The sequence below is a fragment of the Canis aureus genome, chromosome 22 (genome assembly GCF_053574225.1).
Source record: "Canis aureus isolate CA01 chromosome 22, VMU_Caureus_v.1.0, whole genome shotgun sequence".
NCBI lineage: Eukaryota > Metazoa > Chordata > Mammalia > Carnivora > Canidae > Canis > Canis aureus.
Genome location: NC_135632.1, coordinates 20,466,527 through 20,486,859, shown reverse-complemented (window position 1 = coordinate 20,486,859; position 20,333 = coordinate 20,466,527). Strand labels below are relative to the sequence as shown.

General features: G+C 46.9%; 1 long non-coding RNA gene across 29 annotated transcripts in view; it reads right to left on the bottom strand.

Annotated features, from left to right (window-relative positions):
- LOC144293854 (uncharacterized) overlaps nucleotides 1–20,333 on the bottom strand; it is a 441,703-nt gene that overhangs the window by 171,648 nt on the left and 249,722 nt on the right. For 2 of the 29 annotated variants that reach the window (XR_013361215.1, XR_013361212.1), the window contains exon 7: nucleotides 6,768–9,741. The exons of the other annotated variants lie outside the window; for them this stretch is intronic. This is a non-coding gene — a long non-coding RNA (uncharacterized LOC144293854). Of the gene's footprint in view, nucleotides 1–6,767; nucleotides 9,742–20,333 lie in introns of those variants that run through there. 29 annotated transcript variants of the gene reach the window in all.

Below are 20,333 nucleotides of genomic sequence, written 5' to 3'. Positions count from 1 at the left end.
ATCTCTTCATCTCCTTTATTTTTCTAAAACAGAATTTCACTACTATTTCAAGCCTCCAGGCCCCTGGGGAACAAAGACAATCTTAGTTATAATGGAGCCCCTCCTGAGCAGGGTTGTGGGGTTTCCTTCCACAATGCCAAGGTAATGATGGGAGAAATCTTCTGTATCCTGCGAAGCTGTCCTCCTGTCATCCCATCTTTGGTCATTTGTTCATGCAGGGTTCTCCAGGTGACCCCTCATCTCTCCCTGAGACCTCTTCAAGTCCAGCTATCTATCTCAACTACTGCCATGGCCCTTCTATCCCAGACCACACAAGGCTGAGAGATGCTTCACGCAGCCAAGTCCCCAAGTGTCATGGTACACCAGGAAGCCATTTCTCCTCTGGGGTCTGGCTGCCTCAGGAGGCTTCTGACAAGGCAGAGGGGACAAGTTCCCTCTGCTTTGAATTCCCCAAACCTCTCTGCAGCGTTATCATTCCTTCTTTGGGCCACATCTCTCTCAGGTGCTGTGTCAGTTGGTCCTCCTGAGATGCAGACCCTGAGGTGAAATTAGGAGTCTGAGAGGTTTGTTGGGGATGGGGTCTGAACACTTATGAGAGATAAATGGGGAGGAAGCAGGATGGGGCAGGAGAGCTTCCACTGCCATGAAGACCTACAGTCCCTACCCACACACCAGAGCTCCAGAGCAAAGACTGCTCAAAATGGGCACAAATAACCAAGCCTTGGTCCCCAACTCATCATGGTTTGCTGGAGCCACCCAGGAAGAGTGTAGACTCAGCTTGAATGCTGTGGTGAGTCTGAAGGGTGCTGCAGCTTGCCTCCCGGCTGACTGCACTCCTTCCAGCTGATCAGCAGGTTCTTGGCAGAAGGGAGAGCCCAGAGTCACACCTCTGTGGCTCCATGGGGGAACCTCACACCTGCAGACTGTCCCTCAGTCCCCACCTTGCCCAGGGTTGGAGAAGCTTGCTATAACACCTCCAGCCTCCTGGAGTTCTTTCTGGGCCCCCACTGAGAACTATACTTTTCAAACCTAAAAACCAGAAGTGGATCTTGTTTTCTTTTTTTTTTACATGATGAAAACTTTCTCCTTAGAAAATAAACTTGGCATAGCCTAGCTTGACTGGGAAGAGGTCACAGGGACCGGGGACACATGGGAGAGCCAGGGAACGCCCCCGGTTAAGTTTTGAAATGTCATCCCACCACATGTCTCCTTTTAATGCATCTTTGCATCCCTGCTACAGAAATTTACTTCTCACCTCCCTCCCCGCCACAAAGGAAGGAACTCTTTCTCCATTTCAGTCACTGCCTCAGGCAAACCATGTCCTGGCTGTGGAGCAATACGGCTCCCAGAGTCTCCCCAGATGATCAGGCAAGCTGAGATACAGATGAAGTTCTCTCCCACCTCCATGTGGGTGGTGTAGTGTTCTTCTAGGAGCTTCTATCTTCCCAACAATGGCCCCATCCTCAGGTGATCAATAAAAGAGAAATAGCTAAGGATTATATACTACTTACCACATCTCAGGCACTGTTTTAAGCATTGTTAAGACTCATTTAAGCCCATAGTAACTCTGAGACAAATACTACCATTATCTCCATTTTATGGATGAAGATACTAAAGCACAGAGAGGTCAAGTAACTTGCCTGAGGTCATATAGCTCCTTAGTGGGAGGACCATGATTCAAATCCAGGTAGTTTATCTGATCCCAGGGTTAGGGTGCCAAATCTCTATAGTTAGCTGCCTCACTATCAAGGGCTAAACTTAAAAGAGGGCAGGAACATGAGGTAAAAGGAACTAACCCCCATACACAGACACCAGCAAGCAGAACACGGGACCATGGAGTCACAGCTCTCTCAGGAACCCAAGAAAGACAATTCCCTCAATGTATAGATGGAGACATGGGATACCAGAGAGGCTAATGGTAATGCAGCTGGTGATATGGAAAGCCCCCATGCAAACTCATCTCCTCTGACTTCAATGCTACAAGCCATCATCATTACCAGGAAAAAAAAAATCACTCAAGGTCCACATCCTGCAGTGGACAGCTCGCCCCTTCCATGGTAGCACTTGGTACAGCTAGGACTTCCTTGGCAGTGACACCTGTGACTTAAAATGGCAGAAAGGCATATAATGGGTTACAGAAAACAATAAAGCAACAGCATCACTATCTTTCCTAGGAGAAAGCTGAGCCCCCACTCAGTATTTATGATGAGAAGTCATCTATACGATCTATCTTATGTGCAGCATGTCCCTCAGCCAAGGATGTTATCTTTCGAAGAAAGTAATTTATTACTTCAACAAATATTTATTGAGTATTTACTATGTGCAAGGTACTAGACAAACTGGCTGGGATGAGAAAGACAGGGTGTCATTCAAGGGGCTTATAGTCTAATGCAGAGAATGTGGCATGTAGGCAAATCATCACGATAAAGTAGAAAGAGGTGGACTCCATGCTCTTCCCAAATGATCACAGTGAGAAATACTGGAGAGTTTACAGAGCATTTTTGTGTGATGTACCTGGAACACCAGTCCATTCCTCCCCTCCTTAGCCTGCAGCAAACTCCTCTTCATGCTGCAAAACCCCACTCAAATGTCAACTACTTTGACTGCCTAGCTCATTCCCAGGAAGACTCCTTCTTTCCTTCCTTCCTCTCTTCTTCTTTCCTCCCCCATTTCCTTAAGAACAGAGAATATTTTTTTAAGCAGTTCCTATGCTAAGCAAGGTACAAGGACATTCCACCGTGCTGTGATACATAGGCCCAAGAAACAGAACTGTGCACAATATTCTCTGACTAGACAATACTATCACCGAGGCCCCCCTGTGAAGACGGACAACTGTGTGCTGGACTTGACATGCCCTCAAAGACTGTGAGGCCCCAAAGGGCCACCCACAGGCTGACCAGGCCTGTCATGGACACAGCCCCACAGCACCCCTTGGCAGGCTGTAGTCAGTGCCCGGACCCTTCTGTTCCTCCCCATCTGGGTGCTTGCTCACTCCTGGGGGCACCTCTACCTTAACAACTCGGCAACCTACTGGCATCTCGTTAGCTGCCCAGATGGCCCAGCTAGGACGAGCTCTGAATAGATATATACCCACCACGTGCCCTGCCCAATCCAAGCTGTCTGCAGCCTTGCTCAGCCACAGACTGAGACTCTGTTCTCCCCACCCCCCTCCTCTGCTGCTCAGTATCGCTGGAGAAAGGCCTGGCCAGAGTGAAAAAAGCCCAGAGTGATGGTACAGCAAGTCCTCAGAGAGGTGCCCAGCTAAGCCCACTTGGACTTGGAACCAGCTACTTGGGCTCAAACTCCAGTGCCAACCCCTCTTGGTGAGTGCTCCAGGCGAGTTACAGAACCTTTCTAAGCCTGGGCCTCATCATCCAGAACATGGAGGCAACAATAATAGCTCCCACTTCACAGGGTTGTTGGTAAGAAAAGTGAGATGCTGCTCACAGGGAAAAAGTGCTTTGTAAACTAGAAAGTGCCATTGTGTGTACACTTGAGAGACTCGCATCGCCATTATTATTACCTGTTATATTATGTAGAGAGATGTTAACACTCAAAGGTTGAAACATGAGTTCTAGAGCCAAGTGGGCTGGGGTTCAAAGCCTAGCTTTGCTACTTACTAGCTGTGCAATATCGGCCAAGTGAAAGAACTTCTTTACGCCTTAGTTTCTTCATCCATGGCATTTTGGGAAAAGTAAATAAGCTAATCCACTTAAACATTCAGTGCCAGGCATAGAAAGTCAGCATTCCATAAATGCCAGCTAGGACTACTATAAGATTCAAAAGATCAATATATTATTGTCTTAGTTTGGGCTGCTATAACTGAGTACCAGAGACTGCGTGGCTCATAAATAGAAATTCATCTCTCTCGGTTCTGGATGCTGGGACTCTAAGGTCAGGGTGCCAGCATGGCTAGGTTCTGGTAAGAGCTGTCTCCTGCATTGCAGATGGCCATTTTCTCATTGTATCTTCACTTGGCAGAGAGCAGAGAGCTCTCTGGGGTCTCTTTTATAAGACTATTGGTCCCACTCCTGAGGGCTCCACCCTCATGACCTGATCACCTCTTGGTGGCCCCATATCTAAATATTATCACACGGGAGAGTTTGGATTTCAATACATGGATTTGGGGGGAACACAGACATTCAGTCCATAATACTCATATTCTTCGAAATTGCTTTTGTTAGATTATGCTACATATGAGTATAGTAACTAATACTTGAGAGTTTACAGAGCATTCACATGCTTATTTTCTGGAAGTGGTAAGGGAGCCCAAAGCAAGTGATCACTTTCAACCCAGAGAACTTAATGGAGAAGGTGACACTTACCCTGCACCTTGAAAAAGGCGTAAGATTTGGACTGATCGGTGGAAGGCAGACAGACCCGTGTAAATGAGGGATGGAGGGGTCCTGCCTACAGGACATGTGCTGGGAACCTCACTGTGGGGTTGGGAGTTCTCCATCCATAACACGGAACAGAATGCTGGGGGAGCTTATCGAAATACAACCACCCATGTCCCACTCTGACAGATTCTGAATCATTGGTCTTTGGTGAAACCTGATTTTTCACAGTCCCCAGGTGAAATTAATGTGCAGCTAGGTTTAAAGACCTCCAGGCTAGCTAACCTTAGCTGCATCAGAATCACCTGGAAAGCTTGTTAACCTACCTATCACTGAGTGCCATCCCTGGCATTCCACCCCCCTCCCAAACACACACACACACACTCAGGAAGTCCCACTGGGTGGGGCCTGAGAGTTTATATTTCGGGCAAGTTCCCAGGTAATGAATGAGGATGTTGGCAGTTAGGGACCACACTTAGAGAACTCCAGGCAAGTGCATAGGACACAGGAAAACTGGCTTGAGACGAGGTCATTCAGTCGCCTCATGGGAATCTACAAGGTCATTCCACAGAATTTTCAACCTTATTCTGTTGGCACGGGGATGTTGGAGTGAAACATGCTCAAAGCTGTGTATTAGAAAAATAAATCTGGTGGCAAGATGAAGAAAGAATTAAGAGGGAGGAGATTGAAGAAAGAGAAACCAGTCTGAGGGTCTGTAACAGGCAGTAGCCTAGATGGGGAAGTGCAGCCTGAAGCGGGGTGGGCAGGTGGCTGCTAACAACATGGCTGAGGTCAACTCCAGAAGATAGAGCGGCCAGGAGCTGGAAAGAGAGAGGAAAGGGAAGGGCTGCCATGACTCCCAGGTCTCGAGCTTGAGACATGAGCAATGGGGGGTTAGGGGCAGATCCTGGGTGAGAGGTGACAGTCTGGCTTTGAACCTCTGCATCTGGGGACAGAGATGGTCTACAGGCTGTTGGGATCAAGAGTTTATCCTGAGGATTAAAGATGCTGCCTCAAGAAAGGGATCACAAAAGCAGTGGTGAGAATGCAGAGATTGAGTCCAAGGACAGGTCTTGGGGTCACCCAGCCCAGACGCCTAGGTGAAAGGGTACAGAAATAAAAGACAAAAGCCATAGGAAAAGAATGTTAGAGGGAATAAGGTGGTCAATAGTATGAAATGCTACAGGCCATTGCAGTGATAACTGGAAAAACATTTTTAAAAAAATCCAACCTAGTGAAAGGACACTGTTGGGGAGGAAGAACCCACTCCAGTGTCAGAGCCTGCTGGTGCTAACAGAGGGGACAGACTACAACCCTACAGTGAGTGTCAGGGTAGGGTCCCTGACTTCCTCGTCAGCTCATGAACAAACAGCACGGCCAGTGCCAGCCTCATTCTCACTCCTGAGCAGCCTGCCCTCCACCCCAAGGGACACCAAATATGTTGACAGAGGGACCCCTGGGCCTGGCATTAATGTTTCCTGCCATCACTAAGCTCAGACACTGGCAGCTGCTCATCTCACCAAATGCCTGTGCCCTAAGGACCACACTTTCTATAAAGGCCCAGCTAGGGGACAGAACAGTGGGAAGCAGATGGCATGTGGCGGGACACTTGCCTGTGATCACAGGTCTCCTGTGAGCCTCTGTGATTGGAGATAGATGAGGGCACATATCAAAAGAATGCTTGAGGGACTGCATTCTCTCCCACATCTGCAGCTCACTCAGGCCCCAGAACTGGCTTGGGCAGGCGCTGCAGGACAGCCAGGGGTGGCAGGCATGGGTGCATGTGAGGTGGGCGTTGATGGGGGCCAGGGCACCAGAGAAAGAACATCAGAGGCTTTCTGAGCAACCATATGTTTCAAGATTTCTTTTCCTTTAGTGCCTGCAGTTATTGGTCATGCCGCTTCGAAGAATGAAGAGGGAGACCAGATTGAGTGGTAGGTAGGCAGCAAAGCAAAGTTTATTGAGCCGTACGTAGTACAAAGCTCCCAAAGAGGGAAGGGACCCAAGAGGGTTGTCAGGGGAATTTGTAAGTTTGGGGGCTTTTATGAGATTGTTGGCGGGCTCTTTTAATCTGATTCACTCTCCATAAGCCTGTCACCGATCAGGACTTTTGTCCACGAGCTCATCTACCTATCAGGAAGTAGTTCACATAGGAAAGAGTGGATGGCTCCGTCCAGGGTGGTGTTTCATAGCCTCGGGGATCAAGAAGGCAGCAGCTGCCACGGCCCTAAAACATGCCACCCAGCCACAGGCCACCAGATCAAGCTCTTTGCTTAAACGTCCCACTGGCTGTTGAGCTGGCCCCAAGCCTGGGTTAGGATACCCAAGACCCTTCCCTTCCTTTCTGTCATATATAAGTTGTAAGTTCCCCTGTAGGAAGACTTATAGCTGAGGCATGGAGTGACGCCTAGAATAACAGGATGGGGTCTTTTTCCTTTAAAGGGTAGTTTCCTCTTAGGATGGGGGCCCCTTGCCCCTGCCTGCCTTTCTTCCTACTGTCCTCCATTACATAGACCACTAAGATTAACTGAAACTGCAAAGGACAGCCAAGAGAGAGCCGTAGAATTCTCCACCCTGAAACACGAGTGGAGACTTTGCCTCTCACTGAATAATATCGGCCCCCTGCTTACACTCAGTGGATGGGATACTGCTCCATCAGAAGCTCTGCTCCCATCACGTTGGTCTCACAGTCCTCCATAACACCCCATATGTTCCAGGTTTGCATATTAGGAAAGAAAGAAAGATAAAATTGCAGAGAGCAAAGGCAATCCTCTCCCCTTTGCAGATCTGACCTGTGTCAAAGCTTTCAGATAACGTGTACAGGTAAACTTGCCTAAAGCTGCCCGAGCGTGATGCAGTTCCATGGCCAAGCCTTTCAGCTCGCATCCCTGGGGGAAGAGCTGGAATTGACCCATCAGATAACATTAGTTTGAATCCCTGAACCAGTAGGGATCCCTGGCTCCTTCCCTGGGGCTGAGGAAGGTGTGGGTTCTAACAAGCTTTGCATTCAGATTCATTTGCTGGGTAATCAAAGCTCTGTAACTTGTCTCCCTAGAGTTTTCCAACTGGATTCTTGATAACTTCACATTGTGGATAAAGGAAGAACTGGTTTTCATTCAAACTGGAGATTTCTGGAACATCTTATATGAAGTGTCCGGACAGTAGATTCTTTACTAAAGAAATCTTGTTGAGACATAGAATGTTCTTATGAAAGGTTTCAGGGATGATGGCAAGAGTCACTCTTAAGTACCCAGTCTTGTGCTGGTAACACAGCTACCTGGAATCCTTGGGGAGGAAGGATTCTGAGCTGTTTCATCTGAGCAAGAGCTCAGGAAAGAGAAGTAGCCCAAAAGCTCTATTTGCCACCCCGATTGCTTCATGTACACATGAGGGCAGTGAGCCCAGAAGGGTAAGTGGCTGACCCAGCCTTGGTATTTCTATGAACTACCAGAAGTTTTATGCTGCACTACAAGTCCTGGAAGGTGTCACTGTACAAATCCCTTCACCAAGAGCCCCTGCAAGGTTGAGAAGATAAATAAAGCACTGCCATGGAAAGCTAAATGGCAGGCCCAGGAGCTGCTGTAGGTACTGAGGCGGTGAGTGGACATTTGTAGAGCCCACCAGCCTGCAAGGAGTCTGGGGAAGACTCCAGGTTGGCAGAGGGGAGCGGAGGGAGTGCTAGACTAGAGAAGAGAGGGTCTGCCTGCATGCACTTGAGTGCTCTTCCCCCATTCCTGTTATAGTACTTTCTCACCTCCACCTACATGGTTTGAATAGTCCAAAGCTGGCCCCAACCCAGGATTAACCAGGTTAAGGGTTTCACACCCCCTGGCTACAGTGACTGGCACAGAAAGAAGTACATGGCCCATCCTAGAACAATGAGCATCAAAGCCTGTCTCTTGCAGAAATTAGGGGAAAGTTCTCTTTCTGCTGGGATTATGCAGCAGGGTGAGAGAGCCAGGAGTGGCTAGTGGCTTGTGCTTCCACATATCAGGAGCCCAACCAAGAGTAAAGCAAAGTCAAAAGAGAGACGCAAATTTCTGATTTAGGGGACAACCAGTACTGAGCCATACTTAACACCAGCTCCACCACTGAACTTTTAGCTACATGAGCCAGTAAATTCTCCCTTTGGTTAAGACAGTTTGACTGCATTTCTGACACTCTGCACAAAAAGCATTCTGAGTTTTACACCAAGGAAGAGCATCATCTTGGGATTAAAGCTCAAGCATCCTCAACTCAAACTAAGTCATTCTGCATCATTGTGAGAGTAGAATGCAATGACTTGTATTTATGCCCCGCATGGTCTCTGACACATGGTAGGTGCTTGAGAAATCCTGAACTCAGTGCTGTCCCGAGTGGAGGAGGAAAGCTGAAGAAGATATCACCCCTGCCCTGGGGGCATAGTCCCACAGGGAAGATAGATGATCAACTACAAGGAAATGGGACATCATGTGAGGGGAACACTGAGAGAGATGTGATCAGGGTGCCAGAGGAGCAGGAAGGAGGGGAGAAGCACCTCATGGCTCAGTGCAGAGAACACCTGCTTGATTAAATTGAACTGAATGTCATTGGTCTGTCTCTACCTATGAAATCATGAAGTGTTTAAAGTTCTTATCAGTTGGCAAGGGAGGAGGAGATTGAGGGGTGACTACCAATTATTGAGTATCTACTATGTACCATGTACTGTGGACTAGATTTTCTCATTCTTTTTTTTTTTTTAAGATTTTCTCATTCAACCCTCTCAGTTGCCTGATGAAGTAACTATGAGCATTGCTCTTTTATACATAAAGGAATCACGTATCAGAAAGGTTCACATTTACAAAACAGAAAAATCCAAAGGAAGATATAGCTTTGGGAATGGCTTGATCCAGGGACTTAACATTGTGAGAACCTAGTTTCTTTCCATTACTCACTTCTGTCTTCCATGGTGGCTTCAGAACCTCTGTCCTAGGGGTTCAGGGAATGGCTCCTACAGCTACGGGTTCACATCATCCTTTCTGCCTGGAGTAATTAACGAGAAACATACCTCTACCCCAGCAGTCCCAGATATTGTACATTATTGGCTCTGATGGAATCACATGTTCACCCCTGAATCAAGGAATATGATGCTTTGAGTGCCCAAGATGAGTCAATAGTTCACTCCTGGGACCAAGAGATGACTCCTCTCCCCCTACTGCATATGGATGGAGGGTAGAGTTGACAATGGATCCTCAGGAGGAAGTTAAGATACCAGATGGCCCAAACAATGAAGTCCAGAGCAAGAATATTTCCCTCCTATCTTCTTCAACATGTTTGACTTTATGAACACAATTCATGCAAACAGGTGGCCTTGGTAATAGTTGGCAGCTCACAACTTAGAGTAGTTAAGTAGCAAGTTCCACTGGTTCTGGGTTCTCCTATGGTCCTGAAAAAGAATACGGATGTCATGGCACGTGAACACAGACTATAACTATATCTCTATTTAACTCCAGTCTCTAACATCCTGTTTAGCATCATTGTCCCTCAGCTCTATACTTGCACGCACACAGTGGAGCCAGTGTGGTGATCCTCAAACTATCTGTACATCAGAATCACTGGTGGGCTTATACACACACACATACACACAGAGGTAAAATTGACAAGAGGACCAAGGCACACATCTTATTTGCAAAATTTATAAGGGACTCTTGGGCTTCCATTTATTCTGGACAAAGGATGAGAAGCAAAGAAAAGTGATAACAGCTTGATAGCTATGAACAAAGGCACAGCATTTGGTTGGAACGTTCATTTGTCATTAGAGTTAGGGGCTGCCTGTCTCAATCTTCACTTCCTCCTTCCTTCATGGAACTCCTTCTGTATGTTCTTGCAGAGACATGTTCTTTGATCTCAGCACCTTTACAAAAAGCTTCAGCTCCCCACAAACAAAATCAGATTCCTGATGGAATCCAGTGGGTGGTATAGATGCTCCCAGCATTGCTCAGCCTGCCTCATTTACCTGTGGACGCCAGTCCAAAAGTAAATTGTGGCTGAAGGCACTACCAACAACAATAACAAATCAGCATACATGTAGCCATTGTGCTATGTTTGAGAAATTCTTCTTTTCCTGAGAAGTTTTATTTATTTTACAACAACACCGTGAGGTTGGGATAATAGGAAAATTATCCCCTCAATATGTCCCTTCAGTATTTAGGACTGGGAAATCATTTCTCTCTCCTCCCGATCTGATATGCATCCTTTATTAGACAATGAAAATCAGATCTCCTAGGTATTTCCATTTATGCCTTAGCTTAGTTTTCAAATCTCCAGGACTAATTTAGCACTGAGTTTTATGTAGCCAAATTAGGTTAGGGTGTTGACATGATTCTTTTCCCCCCATCCTTTGATCTTTTAAGTACTCTTGTTTCAGAACTCTTTGCTATAACCTATAAAAATCTTCTTAGGAGATAAATAATGTAAACATTATAAATAAATGGAGGTAAATGATGCTTTATTTCTGTGATATTCTCCAGCCAGAGAAGACCTGCACTTTAACGTGGTTCCACACCCTCCCTCCTGCCTTAGCTAATTTGTTCAGGATGGGTGAGCCCTCAGCCCCCCGCATAGGGCCTAGTGAAGCTTTCACTGACTTCCTCTCTTCCCTTCCATCAGTTCCTTTTCCTTTCTTCCCCTGTCCAACTTGTAAGGTAAACTTTGCTTGAGGAAAACCCTGACCAAACACCTCCATTCCCTCTGCATCCTTGAAGAGCCTCAGATCAAACAGAACAATTAACTCAGCAAACAATACCATTAGCAGAGCTCCCTGTGCACCCACCAGCCCTAAGCTGAACAAACGGCTCTTGGAGCATATGGAGACAGGGAATTGCAGGCAGGGATTTTATGGGCCTCTCAGCAGGCCTGCTCCAGCTCTTTGGGAACCAGACCATTTAGCGTATGTCTCTGTTCCCAACTGCCTTGGGGCCTTGGCTGGGGACCACAGGCTTCTGTACTCCAGTAACAGCATTCAGAGTCAGGTGGGGCTGAGGCTGCTTTCGTGGCACCGCAGGCCCAGAAGGTACCACGGTCAGGACTCAGGCTCCTTGAGGCCGAGGATTGATGGAACCCCAAGGAAGAGCATACAAGAACACATCCACGAGGAGAGAAGCCTCTCCCTGTTTTTCCAGAGCCTGGCACATCGTTCACTTTCAGCTCAGCCTGTGAAACTTCTTGGGTACTTAGGCAGAAATTGAAAGTCATCGAAAATCTCAATGTACCATAAGAACAGTAGTTTTTACAAAAATCAGAGACTAAAATGACCTATTAAGGTGTCTTGTCCACCCCCTATCAGCATAGGATTGGTCCCTGAAGAGTTTTGATGGTTCATTTTTAAATAACTCCAGCAATGAGCTTTCTATCACAGAACTCCCCAGAAGAAACCATTCTAATGGATCTCATTCTTTGGAAGTGTACCCAAGATCCATCCTAATTTCTCCATTTCATAAGCTGCTCCTTGTACCATCTAAAATGACTCCAATAGCTCTTGCTGTGTTCTCTCTCTGAGGCACTTGGCTGTAGCAGCTTTGTCATTGTGTAGTTTGTAATCCTTTCTTATTTTGGAGAGAGGCTAATTGATAGGCTTGAAATTTGCTACGTGCTTGATCAAAATATACACGAAATAGATACAGTCTCATAAAGCTTTGCTTTGTGGTTAAAGCAATCAGAAATCAAAGGGTTAAACTGCAGCAGGCATAAGGTCAACTGAAAACCTGAGACTGTATAAAGTAGAGGTGAAAAGCTCAGGCTTTAGAGTCTGACCAGCCCGGGATCAAATCCTGACTCTGCCACCCACTGAGGGGTATGACCTTGGCATGGGATAACCCCTCTGAGCTTCCTATCCTCATCTATAAAATGCAAATAATAACATTGCCTACCCCAGAGTATTGTTGGAGAGCTTAGGTGAAAAGATCAAGGATCTGATATACTAACTCATTAAGTAGTAGCATTTTTTTTTTTACTGTAAAAGTGATTTAGATGTGAGAAATATAGTAAGAGCAAGAATTTAGAGTAACTCTTCCACATTTTTCCAAGGTAGAAATCCACAAACAAAATAAATGGCTTCATTCATTCTTTTATTTGGAACCAGCCATGTACATTTGCAGCACTGTGCTGGACTCAGGAGGAATAACTGGGGGGAGGAGATGCTCTCATATTAAGAATTTAATACTGGAGCAATGGCATGGCACTGCAGAGCCAGCTAAATGCCAAGGAAGTGGGAAGAGGAAGGAGGGACTGAGAACAGAAGCCACGAGGGTTTCATGTAGACTGGTCAGGGAGGCTCTGACGTCCTCCACGCCAGAGGTCGACCTAGGGCCCTCCACATGCAGTTCTGGGGACAGCTTCTAATACAGTCTTGCAATACTCACTCTAAAGGAGATCAATGTGGTATCAGATTGTCTGTTTAATCAAGTGGTCAGTCCCACTAGCTCTGTGTTAGGGCTCTTCAAGTAGTGACAGAAACGTAACTCTAAACCAGCTTAAGACACCCCCCACCAAAAAAAGGTGAATTTATGGATGATTCTGGGGAGCTTCTAGAATAACCAAGCCTCAGGAGCCCAGAGATGAGGATAATCTTCAGGACCACTGGACCTGGACAGAGACACTTCTTCAGGGCCTCTGAAGTTCACTTGTTCTTTCAGAGCTGGAAAGGTGGGGGAGAGGCAGGTGAGTGGTGATGGAGAAGGCTGGAATGTATCCAGTGGCAAAGAAAGGGGAGCAGCAGCTGATTTCACTGCAGAATCACAGAAAGCCTCAGGAATTGGAGGCATCAGCTCCCTCTGAAAATGGGGGTGTGAGTAGAACAGAAAAAAGTAAGATGTGCTAAGTACATTTATAAGAAGCATTTTGGCACGCCCACATCCCTACCTCCACCACAGCAGAAAATGAGATGTTTATTCTCTGTGGAGGGTCACCTGAGCACTTCTGCACTGGGAGACTAGAAAAGCTGAGGGCTGGGGTGCCACAATAAAAACAGAGGAAATTAAGTGGCAGCAGGTGTGCTGAATCAGAGCCCAAGTCCCCTTTCCCATGCTGGGCAATGGGGTGGGAAGGGACAGGGAACTGCCCTGCTCTTTTTCATTATAAGCCTTTAGAATTCATTTTCTATTTAAACTGTAGGTACAGATACATATCTAGGTCTGCATAGATATTTATCTATGTACATATATAAATATCTATATCTAAAATTTTTGTTAAACATGCTGGTTTGGTGTCAGAGATCCCTAGATTTGTATGAGTCCTAAGACTTCCTAGCTGTGTGACCTTAACCAAATACCATCTCCTCTCTGGATTGCTCATCCATTCCAGGGGACAACAGACTTGACTGAGATGGCCAAGAGCCCAAATTCAGAGTTCCTTTTCTTCACCCTCTGTCATTATCATCCTCATCTTCTCTACCCTCTGTCATCTCTGCTATCACTTACCAGCACCCACCAAAGAATGTGAAAGAGGTCAGAGTTGTGAGATCAGATTCCCAGAGAGCAAGAATGGGAGGAAGGGCTGGTATGGGCGGGGCCCGAGGCAGGGGTGGAGAATTTGTTCCAGAGGATTGCTTCCTTCCCCATAGAAACCCCTACCGGAGGTGCAGCATTGACAGCACAGGGTTTTATTTGGAACTTGGGGACAAGAATGGGCTGAGGGAGAAACTGTTAAATTTTGGAGCCGGTTATCAAACACAGAATTAATTTTTAATTATTAAAAATTAAATTATAAAACTTACAGTGATATAAATCATATCAAAAACAAAAGTACAAAATACTGAAAGCTCAACACCTCCTAATTATTTGACTATATTTGACTAAAATCTATGTTCTTGAGGTTATCCATTGCGTCTGCTATTATTTATATATAGTGATGTCATGTTGGTAGCCGAAAGTCAGCGTTGGTGAAAGATTTACATCACAGAAATCAATAAATGCTATAAATCAAGACCTTTTTTTCTCGGAGAGATGGTATTTCAGCTTTCACTAGCACGCCACAGGCTGGAGATCAGGAATATCAGAATCCAGAAATCTGGCTTTCCAAAGGCTCAATAAAAACATATGTTTTGGCAACCTCCTCAGCAAACTCTTTCATTTCCCTGTGTATGATGGGCCCTAGTAACCAGCAAGCATTTGAATGAACTGTAGGGGAGGAAACACTTTTCCTGAACCCTCTGCATTTCTGTAACTGGAGAACGCAAATGACGAAAGACACATTAACAGAAGGAGAGCAGACACATTCTATTTGAAGCAATATTTTTACATGCACAGGGGCTTCACAGAAAGAAAAAAGAAAAACCCCAAGAAACAGCCTCTGGGGTTTATGCACCATTTGAACAAAGGATGATATCCCTGAAGGAGTGAGAAGACCAAGGAGGGCTTTGGGCTCTCAAGGGAGGGAGGTGAGCTGAGGGAGGAAACACACAGGGGAAACCAGAGGTGGGCCAGGATTTGTTTATGCAGATTCCTCTCAGGACTACCCCCCCACCCCATCTCCAGCCCTGAAGGTCGCTCTCCTCCTCAGGGTAAATGAAGCACAGGGGAGGGCAATCTCCCCGTAGCTATTCAGTTGCCTCCGGCTCAAAATAATCCTTATGCCAAAGGGGCATATTTTGGGGTGACATTCTGATGCCCTTTAGAACAAACAAACGAAGGGACGAATATCCAGAAAGCTGTCCTTAATACTCAGAGCTCCTTTTTTTTTTTTTAAGATTGTTATTTATTCATGAAAGACACACATACAGAGAGAGAGAGAGAGAGTCCCAGACACAGGCAGAGGGAGAAGCAGGCTCCATGCAGGGAGCCCAACGTGGGACTTGATCCTGGGTCTCCAGTATCACGCCCTGGGCCGAAGGTAGCGCTAAACCGCTGAGCCACCCGGCTGCCCTCAGAGCTCTCTTTAACAAGTGCAATGAAATCCTCTTAACCCTTACGACTCAAAGTGTGGTCCATGGGCCACAGCACTGGCATCACCAGGGAATGGGTTAGAAACGCAAAATCTCAGGCCCCTCACAGGCCTGCTGACGAGGACCGTGCATTGTGGAGGCCGAGAAAAATTAAGGCCATCCCACCTAAAGTTTAGCATTAGCACAAGTACAGCCATCTTAGGCCCCTGTGAATAAGAGCTGAACTTTATGGGAAAAACTGCAGAATGTCCTCAATGTCGTAGGCAGGTAATCCCCTATCAGAAAGACAACAGAGCCCAAGCCAAGGGCAGGAAGCCCCTATTAGAATAAGAACAGAGCTCAGTGCCCTTGAAAGCCCCATATCAAAATGTAAACAGAACTTGAGAAATTCCTCCAGCCCTTCTGAAGATCCCCTAGACCAGCCTATAAAAACTAAGCTGAAACCCACCTCGGGGTCCAAGTCCCTGCTCTGCTGTGTCGGGTACACTTGGACCCAAGCTCGAGCTTGTAAATCATCCCTCGTGTGTTTGCATCGGTGTGGGCTCCTCGGTGGTTTCTCGGATTCGCAATCTTGGGCACAGCAGCATCTGAACTCAGTCGAGTTTGAGAAGCACTGCTGCAAATGTCAGCCCGGCCAAGGCCAAACTCTTCCCGTTAGCCAGAAAGCCTTCCCTTCCCTGCCTGAAGTTCCACCAATCAGAAATCCATTGTGGTTAACAAGGCTTTGAAAAGGCAAATACCTCTGAGTGGGTTAATGGCCCAGCCCCGAGGAGAATTTGTTCAAGGAGATTGCTTTTTGCCCCCCATTCGAACCTTTACCTGAGACGCACGATGCCTACAGAATGGAGGTTTTATTTGGAAAAGGCAGGAGAGAGCGAAAGGGGAAATAGTTCAGGGACTCCCCAGGATCACTGCAGTAACCCTGGCCTGTAACTGGGCCTCCTCTCTCACCCCCTACAGTCTGGTCTCCACTTAGCCCTTAGAGGAGCTTTTAAAAAATGCAGATCAAGTCATGGAATTCCCTTCCCACTGCATGTAGAATAAAATCTGGATTCCTGACCTGGACCAGACGACCCAGGAAAATCTCCCCCAGCCTCGCCAAATCCCACTCCTGTTCTCCTGAGCCCCAGTTCCGCCCCAGTTCCGCCCCAGTTCCTCCCCAGTTCCCAGGCCTGCCTCCTGTCTGCCAGGCTCCGGGGCTCCTCTGCCTGCCTGCCATCCTCGCTGTTCCCTCCGCCTAGAAATCTCTGCCCTTCCTTCTGCCCTAACAGGCTCACCAGTCTAGGCTTAAATGTCTCCTTTGGGAGAGGCCACTGCTGACCAAAGCCCAGCCGTCACTCTATCACTTTGCCTTTCTTTTCTTCATTGTAGGCATCACTTTTTGAACTCGTCAGACTTTCCATTTGCTTATTTATCTTCACACACTCACGCACATGCACACACCCATCCACAGACACACGCTAGACATAAACTCCATGAGAGCAGGGATGATGTCAGCACCTCGAGTGGTACCAGCACACAGTAAGTGCTCGATAAACACTATGGCACAGGTGCAGGTGTGAAGGAAGGTGACTGAGTGGTGAGGTGTACCCCATCCACCACCTTCACCAAGACCAGCCCTATACCCTGTACCCTGTACCCCTCGCTCTGTGGCCTGTCCCCCACTCCCTTCCAAGATATAGCCCTGTCATTGGTACTATGTCCTTGGTATTCAAGTGTGAAGAAGTTTACAGAGGGCCCATGAAATCAAGCTGGCCTGAGGGCCTAGAAACCCTCAATGGCAGGTCCTAGAGTGGGTCTGATTTGAGGATGCCAACTACATCCTCCCGAGACTCATAAAAGTCTGATTTGAGGATGCCATCCATCTCCTCCAGAGACTCATAAAGGTGCCAGATGCCAATCTGTTAAACCATTAGATATTCCTGAACCCCTGATTGGGGCAGAACCTTCTGTGGAAGGTCACATCACTAAAAGTTTGCTAAGTGAGGGGCACCTGGGTGTCTCAGTGGTTGAGCATCTGTGTTTGGCTCAGGTTGTGATCCCAGGGTCCTGGGATTGAGTCTCGCATCGGGCTCCTCTGCCTATGTCTCTGCCTCTCTCTGTGTGTCCCTCATGAATAAGGAAATCAATCAATCAATCGATCTAAAAGTTTGTTAAGAGGGAAGTCAAATAAGGTTGTATGGATGCAAGGTCGGCCTTCCACACATGTGCACCCCTATGCATGAGGCAGATGGGAGGACTGTCAGGGAGGCAGAGTGCCAGCCCTCCCTCACTGCTTAGTGCCAGGATGGGCCCTACTGGGGAGGCCTCTGTCACTCTTCTTCATTTGGGACTGTCCTGTTAGCCAGGAGGCAGCCTAACTACTAGGCCATTTTCTATACACACACAGGTTCAGTACATTCAATCAAGACCAGGAAGTTTCTTTGCCATCTCTGTTTCCTACACAGGTCTTCCCTGTGGACCTGAGACATCTCTCCAAGGATAGCCTCGGTGGCCCCATTTCTAGGTCTCTGGGGACATTTCTATGACCCCTTAAGACCAGCTACCCGGACCATGGTGGGACCACTGTCTTTTGCAGGGTGCTGTGGGAACCCATCCTCTACCTACCACATTATTTTTATGGGAACAAGTCATCTGGGTACACACAAATCCAGCGACAGGACAACCTGAGGGCTACTATGTTCTAGCCATAGCTGTTAATAACATATCTCAAAGGAGGAAGTGCTATGGGGCTTTTTCCTCCTTCCCTCCCATTAAGTATCCTTCATGTCCTCTATTTTCTCTATTTTCTTATTTTGTCTTTGTCCTCAAGAGTATGAATAAATCATTTTTCCTTCCTACAGACCTTCCTCCATTTCAGGCTCTTGTCTTATGAAGTATAATAGTTTAGGGAGTGTCTACCCAACCCCTGCCTCTTCCTCCTCTTTTCATGATTATCCTCCCTCTGTTGGAAGGTCTGGAGTAACAGGAGGAGGAGGAGGCTGCCGGAGGGGACACTGCAAAACAGAGTGAGGAATGTTATCTTGCACCTGCACCTATGCTCTAGTACCCAGCTCTCCGTGCTAGGGAGCACCCCTGCCTTCAGAGCCACCTGTCACAGATCAGTAGTAATGGCCCCATTTGAAGGGATTTTCCTTCATGTGACCAGAACCAATCTGGAAGACTTTGCTTCTTCATTCTCTTTTCCTCCTTGCTTTGACTCACTTCATTCCCTCCGCCTCATCCTCCCTCAGCCCTCCTCTGGTGTTTTGGCAGCCTCTCCAAGCCCCCTAGGATTCTCAGGTCAGCTGGGGTATCACCGTCTCGTAGGTTCTAGATGCCAGTGGCCCTGAAGCAAAGGCATGGGAGAGAGGTATCAGAAAGAAGTGGGTGTGGGGACTTATGCCCAAGCTTGAGAGGGGTCTTTGCCTATTTGGGGGCAGGTAGGAGATCTAGAAGACCTAATGTAAACCATGTACTGAGTTCAGTACTGGGGTATGAGGAGGAGGAGCTGCTCCCTGGGGGCCTGGCCAGAGGCAGACCCCTTCTCCTCAGGCCTAACCCTTCACTCCTGTTCCCTCCCACCTCAGCTCTGGCCTCCAGGCTCCTCTCCTCATTGGTCACCTTCCTTTTCCTCTCTATCCCAGATCTCTTTAAACATAAGCAAAAACAAATTATTTATGAAGAGCCCTCATTTACAATGCATCCATAATGCCTGGGAAGACACTGATAATTTATTTAATGAGCACAGACATGATGATTCACAAACGATGATTTCAGTCAGAAATTAGCTTCATTAATTTGCTGTGAGCTCTCTGCTTTGATTTAGAGCTTCAAGAGTACCTCAGACCCACAAATCTCCTCAGCATTTCTGTTGCTCCTGCCTGAGTCTGGCCAACATGCCACTCCAGATCCCCTTGCATCACGGCCTTCCCACCTAACCATGCCTTGCAGTCACCCAACATCCTGCCTCTGGGTCAGCCAGCCCTGCCTTGCAGGAACCTCCCCACCCCACTGTGCAGCTGGCCTACCTGTGTGTAACAACAGAAGAGTAACCCAAGCCAGACATTTGTGAGGGTCCTGAGCGATCACAGATGCCCACCCCACCCACAAGTGACAATCATCCTGAGGTCTGTGCAAGATACCCCAACACCAGGACAGGTCACAGACTTGGAAGCTGCTGACACAAGCCTACCTCTAGGAATTTAACAGCCAATGATGTTTTCTAGCTGCCAGGCCACACCTTTGCTGAGCAGACATGTGTCCTGTCCGTGTGCCTCAGGGTGCCAGCTGAGGGTGCTCAGGGCAGCTGCAGACAGTAAAAACTGCCTGAGCTTCACTATTCTAAGTCCCCTCCTCCCAATATACTCAGTGACCTCATCCTTATCACCTAAGCAAACGTGGATTACGGTTTGCTGCCCGCATGAATTTCAATTATTTTTATTTTTTAATTTGGCTATTTTTACCCATTACACAAACACATGGGTTAAGGAGACAAACTGTTCTACAAAGCTTGCATTCATACAATAAACAGCTGTCCCCCCTTCACTATCCCCATTTTCATTTGGTATTTATTTCCCTGTCTAGAAAAAATATGCTTAGATTATGACTTTGAGGTTTGTTTTTTATTTTCGATTTCAGGCATTAACTCTTGGCTTTCCTGTATAAAATATGAAGGCTTAGTTCTCCTTCATTTCACTTCCTCCTCTACCCACATATCCTTCTAGGCCAATTTGTAACCAACAATAGCCCTTGGCCACCACCTGCTTTTGTAAATAAAGTGTTACTGGAATACAGTCACGGTCACTTATTTATGCACTGGCCATAGCTGCTTCAGTGCCATAATAGCACAGGTGAGTAGTTGTGACAGAGACCATATGGCCCACAAAGCCTAAAATATTCATTGTCTGTCTCTTTTCAAAAAAAGCTTGCAAACTTGTGTCAGTCTTCACATTCCACCATGCAGTTCCACTGGATTTTGGTTATAGATCAATACCCAAGGGTATCCATTATTATCACAATCTAAATGCCATGCTCAACTGACCCACATAGTATACTATGAGTACTTTTTCTTTCTTGTACATTTTGTCTTCACTTGCATTTGTAATTCGCTTTTTTGT